At 34.1% G+C, this 7,107-nt stretch overlaps 1 non-coding gene across 1 annotated transcript; it reads right to left on the bottom strand.

Annotated features, from left to right (window-relative positions):
* Positions 1–2,369: 2,369 nt before the first annotated feature.
* On the bottom strand, positions 2,370–2,441 carry Trnad-guc (transfer RNA aspartic acid (anticodon GUC)). The gene has a single exon. It is a non-coding gene; the product is annotated as a tRNA-Asp (tRNA).
* Between the last annotated feature and the right edge of the window lie 4,666 nt (positions 2,442–7,107).

A 7,107-nucleotide genomic window follows, 5' to 3' on the forward strand; every position in this document is an offset into this window, starting at 1 on the left:
TCCATGTAGTTTTCAATTTATTCTGTGAAATTTACTCATGTTGTGCGGTTCAGAACGTACGGTATATGCTTAACGAAACTAAATGAATTGAGCATAAAATGTGCGATATGGTTATTTTATGAGAATTGTGTGTGCTTCAGCACTAGTAGTAGCAATATGGAACTTGCAGAGTTGCTACAAAGCTCAAAAGTGAGCTGAGCTCAGCTCACAGCTCAGCTCAAATTTTGAGCTAGCTGACTTTTGAGCTATGTACCATAGCTCAGCTCATTTGAGCTGAGCTGAAAGTCAGCTGAGCTGATGGTTGAGCTGAGCTGTTGGGTGAGCTAAAGTAAAGTGAGCTGAGCTGAGCTGTGATGGGTGAGAGGATACATTGATTTTTATTTGGAAAGTATAATGAAATATGAAGATATTTTAAACTTTTATAAAACACCATAGCTCAAGATGTTTGGTTCTAGTTATTAATGGAATTATTTTAACACATGGATATTTTTATAAATAAAACAGATAATTTTTCGTGATCTTTTCTCTTGGTTTTTTTAACCCTAGAAAGATAATCATAATATACGTCTCAGAGACGTATGATTCTAAAAAAGATTTTTGGTCTTATGTTAACACTTTTTGTCATATTTATTTAACTCATTACTTAGATTATTTTAAAGAAGTGATATAATAAATCAAATCAATTTAACAAAAACCCAGAAATTTGAATTGAATTAGATAAAACAGTTCTTTACACGCCATACGTCTTACAGACGTAGATTATCTTTCTAGGGTTAATAGTAAATATATTTCTATTTTTTTAGTAAAATATTTCTTTTTTAATCATAAAAAAAAATCACGTACAATCCGGTTTTACGACTTTTTTCAAAATTCCGAGAAAATCGTGTTTGAAAGTTGGGGTAAATTTTTTTTTCGAAAAATCCCCGAATCTTTGAACGCTCCTGGAAGCTAAACCGCTTGAGAGCAATTTTTGGGAGTGGTGCCAAATGATAGCTTGTGTCATGGGCCTACGCTTTGCACATTGTCAGATTTTTAAAAAATCGCCTTGCATGTTAAACCGCCACATCATTCCTATTTTTTCAGAATCGGGCTTAACTTTTTTTTTACCTTTAAGTTCTCCTGGTTTGAGAACGCGTGTACCTACATGGATGGAAGTTGTACCCAAATGTAGGTTAGAGTCCCCGCTACCTTTTGGCATCAAAAATTTTTTTTTCATTTTCTTCAAAATTCCGAGATATAGGCGTTGGAAGGCTTTGATCTAGAGACAGGGGAGTGGTGCCATATGAAAGCTTATATTCTCAGCTACCCGAAAGTGGTATAATCCGGTTTTTCGATTTTTTTCAAAATTCCGAGAAAATCGTGTTTGAAAGTTGGGGTAAATTTTTTTTTCGAAAAATCCCCGAATCTTTGAACGCTCCTGGAAGCTAAGCCGCTTGAGAGCAATTTTTGGGAGTGATGCCAAATGATAGCTTGTGTCATGGGCCTACGCTTTGCACATTTTCAGATTTTTAAAAAATCGCCTTGCATGTTAAACCGCCACATCATTCCTATTTTTTCAGAATCGGGCTTAACTTTTTTTTTACCTTTAAGTTCTCCTGGTTTGAGAACGCGTGTACCTACAGGGATGGAAGTTGTACCCAAATGTAGGTTAGAGTCCCCGCTACCTTTTGGCATCAAAAAAATTTTTTTCATTTTTTTCAAAATTCCAAAATATATAGGCGTTGGAAGTTGGGGCGCTCACTTTCAGCTCAGCTCACTTTCAGCTCAGCTCAAATGAGCTAAGCTATGGTACCTAGCTCAAATTTGAGCTGAGCTGTGAGCTGAGCTGAAATGTTAGCTTTTTGCAACCCTGGCAACTTGCCACATGTAACTTGCCACATGCAACTTGCCACACGCAATTTGCCACATGCAACTTGCCACACGCAACTTGCCACATGCAACTTGCCACATGCAACTTGCCACATGCAACTTGCCACATGCAACTTGCCACATGAAACATGTAACTTGCTACGTGTTGTGTGTTTTATGTTTGCCGTACTGTGGCGTACTGCATTTTTAAATACTAAAGTACTGCCTACTCTAAAGGTGAAACGACAGCCCTGCTACCCAGGGTGATCGCGTCATAATCCCTTTGACATTCTTGTCAAAAAGTAAATTTTCATACCCACCCTCCCATAAGAAGTATAACTTCAAAAATCATTCGCACAAAAACCTTTTGAATCTACGTCTGGTTTTAAATAAACTTTGGTATGATATCCATTTATATATGTAAAAGTACAAATTTCAAATCATTCAAAATCCACAATTTCAAGGTGAATTTAATAAAACACTTTTTTTAAGTCTAAAAAAATATCCCTACCCTTGGATATCTCCCCGACGGGGAATTGAACCCCGGTCTCCCGCGTGACAGGCGGGGATACTGACCACTATACTATCGAGGATGTTGAAGACGTATTTAGAGACCAAAAATAACAGTCAACCTTCATTTTCAATCGATTTCTCTCTGAGAGTTACCACATTACTTTAATTAGTTTCGGTTAAGGTTTGAGATTTATGTTTAAAAATCAAAAATAAAGGTTATCGGTTGAAATTTATTTTTTTAAATATCTCTCAATGGTTGAGATTTTTACAAAAAAATAAATGGAAAAGGTCAATCTTTAACCGTTTTCGCTGAAAATAAATCAAAAGTGGTCAATTAAGAAAAATTACGAATTTGTCAAGAATTTCCTTATATTGCAAAAATAAATATGAAAAGGATGTTTTTTCTTAGTTTATGTATTTAATAATGTATGAACTAAATAGAATCTCAAAGTTCTTTAGACCCAAGATTATATCTCTTTTCGTTTAAAGTAAAATCTAAAGACGAAAATGTGCTTTCCACTGTGATTTGAGTCGCTGGGACGACAAGCATAACCAATGCAATTTCCAATATTTAAGGAGACCGAAATTTCTAATATCTAGGTCAAAGCGTTTAGCTTCCAGAAGCCTTTTCGCCCGCCCAACTTCAAACGGCTATATCTCGGAATTTTGAAAAAAAATGTTTGATGCCAAAAAGTAGCGGGGACTCTAACCTACATTTGGGTACAACTCCCATCCCTGTAGGTGCACGCGTTCTCAAACCGTTAGAACTTAAAAGTAAAAAAAAGAAATAGGCACGATTCTAAAAAAAATAGGCATGATGTGGCGGTTTAACATGGAAGGCGATTTTTTAAAAATCTGACAATGTGCTAAGCGTAGGCCCATGACATAAGCTATCATTTGGCATCACTCCCAAATATTGCTCTCAAAAAAAAATTTTACCCCAACTTTCCAACGCGATTTTCTCGGAATTTTGAAAAGAAAAATCCAAAAACCCGATTATACCACTATCGGGTAGCTGAGAATATAAACTTTCATATGGCACGACTTTCATGTCTCTAGGAATTGATACATTTGCAGATGAGATTTATTTTTTTTCTCTCAGCGATAAATCTCACTGGTTGACCGATACATACAAAAATACAAAATAAAGGTTTCTCTCAGACCTTGACCGAAATTTCTCTTTTATAAAAATAAAGGTTAATTTATGACCTTTATTGAAAATGGCGATAAATAAGTTATTAAGGAACCTTTCAAAAGGTTGAGATTTATTTCTGATCTCTGATTTGGAATAATTATTTCTTTTATAGCTTTCACAGCGGTGAACCCCACGTATGGAGCCATAAAATGTGAAGCAATATGTAGATAAGATCAGTTTGAACGAACGCCCGTGATATGTTGTCATCTGAGAGATATAAACGGAGGAAGTTTCAACACCTAAACTTCGGTTTTGGAGTGCCATCCATTAATAAATAGCAAAAGACAAAAATCATCCGAATTAAAATCAATAGGAAAATCAGCAAGCAACATCGTGTGTGAGGCAGAAGACGTTATCTTACAGATCAGGCATCTTTCCCCGGAGACAGACAAAACTCAAAAATACCTCAACCTTGAGAAAACTTGAAAAAAAAAAACAAAAATGGAAAAAGCTGACGAAGTCGTAAAAACTATGCGCACACTGGGGCCTACTATATGGGAGGGATACCCAAAAGTCCATTTCTCAAATTATAACTTTTACGTTTTTTTTTGTTTTATTTCATGAGTATATGTTCTTCCCTATCTATTTCTAAGCTTTATATCATCAATTAAGCACAACAGCTGAAAAAGTGAAGCATCAAAGTGCAAAGTTTGATACCATTGATTTCATCCAGTTTTAGTTTTATAATTTTTTTCTTCGTATAAAGTGAAAATAAAAATAACTAAAAATTATCAGCTATGGGCCAAGGTTAGTAGAGTTCACTGAAGTGTTTGTTAAAATTATACTTTATAAAATATCACAGATATTTGAGGCTAAATTCGGAGGTCTTTTTTTGAGAAATTATCGATTTTCTTGGAAATGCGCAAGGTTCTTTTAAAACTATTGCCTGTTTATAATGCATAGGGGTACTCTTAACATAAAACTGAACTCAAAAGTAAAAGCCTCCTGCGCATTTCCATGAAAATCGATAATTTCTCGAAAAAAGACCTCCGACTTTAGCCTCAAATATCTGTGATATTTTATAAAGTATAATTTTAACAAACACTTCAGTGAACTCTACTAACCTTGGCCCATAGCTGATAATTTTTAGTTATTTTTATTTTCAATCAATGCTTTTCGACTTGGCGTTTAGATTTTAGCCCAAATTTCATCTTTCCGTTTTACCCCTGTTTACCCTATTAAATGACGGAATTTTTAAAAATCCTTCATTTGGATTAAGCTTTAGGTTATCTTTCAAATAAGCTATAGAAGATTTTTGTATCTCTGATAGTTTATTTTTAATTTTGAATTGAAATTTTTTGGCGAACTGCGAAAGTGCGAGAGTGTAACGTTAGAAAATGGCGTCACTTTTTTGTGGTGGCTGCCATGGTTAATCGATTTATAAGACGTTATCAAGTCAATTTCTTCATGTACAAAGGTATTGATAATTTTTTAAATCTAACATCTTAAGACCTTCCGTATACTTAGCCCACATCTATCTAAACGTCTAAACACACATCTAATATCTTTTACAATACAACGCCATTTCCCTTGTCCAGCGTATACCTATACACAAAAAAAAAAATAATAATTTCAATAGCTTTTACCTTTTAATTTAAAAAGAAAAAATCCTTTTTTCCGGAGTGGAAATGCCCTCTGCTTCCCTAATAACACAATCAAAAAAGCTGCTGGGACAAAGTGAAGGAAAAATATAAAAGTCTTTATCCTTAAGAACAGCGCTTTTTTTATATATATTAAAGAGCATTCATTTTTGTGTGTGGTGCATCCTAAAACTATCCACAATGAAAAAAAAAAAAAAACAACAACAGAAACATGCATCGATATTTTTATCCAAAAAAACAACAGTGTCACGGTTACCATGTCGATGATTTTGAAAAAAAAAATGTTTAAAAATTATTGTTTTTTGGTTCTATTTTGTATTAATAGCTTCTGTAAAGTGAGCTTAAAGTTTCCAATAAGTTTCTTATTTTAAAGTTAGAAGACTCAAATAAAAGCGATTTTTGTTTATTGGAAATTAAAAGATTTTTTTCACATTTTTTTCCAATTTTGTTGAAAAAATTCTCCGGTAACCCTGCCAAAAACATCCGAAAACTTTTTCAAAGAAATTTCAGAATTTCCTCGCTTATTTATGTTTTTTTTTTGTATTATTTTTCTTTTTCGTATATTTGCTAGTATTGCTTCGTTTTCTATATTGAACTCAATTTTTATTATGTTGAGTGCTTTTGAGTGGCTTTTTGTTGTCGATGAGAGCAGCACACATAAGCCCCTCGGCTTAGTGCAGCGACAACAACATAACAAGCACTTCGGAAGGCGATAAATCCGCCATTGTATATCCTTTTTTTTCACATTTTCAGATTTCGTTTGAGAAGGTGCATTCTGCAAGACAAGTTTTGAGATTTAAAAAATAAATAAATAAAATAATTTTTTTTTGAAAGAGTGAAAATAAAAAACGGAAGAAAAAAAAAAAAACAAGAAACATAAAGACATGTGACTCGTTGAGGGCTTATCCCATCATCCTTGTTGCAAAAAGGACATTCAATTTTCTGCAATGAAACGGAATATATTTTGATTGCCCTTCCGAGTTTGGTCGATCGAGAGACGAAAACGGGTACAAAAAAGGTATAAGGACCGACCAGGACCAAACAACGACACAAGGACGACACGACTTCTATACGACTACAACGACGACGAAGACTGGAATTGATTGGTTTTTTAGAAATTTTATTTTGTCGTTGGTTTTTTTTTTCAATTTTTTTTTTTCTTTTAGTCTTTGGGGTTGTATCGGTTTCATGGAGGAAATGAAGAGTGTCGCTGACCTGGAAAAGAGTCATCCCCAAACAACATGTGTTGTATCTGTGAAGCCGTGAAACGTTGTTATTGAATGTATAAGCCAGTGACAGCGAAAATGTCCTGAATGTTTTACGAAGTGAAAGTCTCTCTCTCTCCGAGAAGGAAGGACAGGCCACAGCGTAATAAATGTGGGCAAGCTTAAAAGCCAGATGATCTCTGACGTGGTCTTGCTTTAGGGTGATATCAAACAAAAATTGACCGACAAAAAAGAAGTATAACCATTTCATTTTGCACAGAGACAAAATTGAACGATTTTTTATTTTTGGCAAAAGAACTAATTTTGGATGTCATTTTTTCGATAATAGAAGGACTTTGAAATTCAAGAAAAGAGTGGTTTTAATTTTAGAAAGGTTTAATTTATCACAGGGAACGTTTTTGAGTGTCGATATTTAGGGTATTTCATTCTATGTTGCAAGTTGTTCTTTCAAAAGTAATGTGCTTTGAAATAAGAAATAGAAAAATGCAGGAATTTTCTGAGTGATATAATAGACATTGTGGGTCTGGTCTGGTTTATCAAGAATTCGTGTTTAGGATTTTGATTGAATTTAGCTCTAACCTCAAAAGATTATAGTCTCGCAAGAACCGACTGATACTATTCAGGTGCAATGCTAACATTGGATGATCAGTAAAAATTCTTTAAAAAAAGCTAGCATAAACTATCGGCTGATATTCTAAGTTCGAGTACGAAGTAATAAAAAAGA

This window comes from Episyrphus balteatus, chromosome 3, assembly GCF_945859705.1.
Source record: "Episyrphus balteatus chromosome 3, idEpiBalt1.1, whole genome shotgun sequence".
NCBI classification, from domain to species: Eukaryota; Metazoa; Arthropoda; class Insecta; order Diptera; family Syrphidae; genus Episyrphus; species Episyrphus balteatus.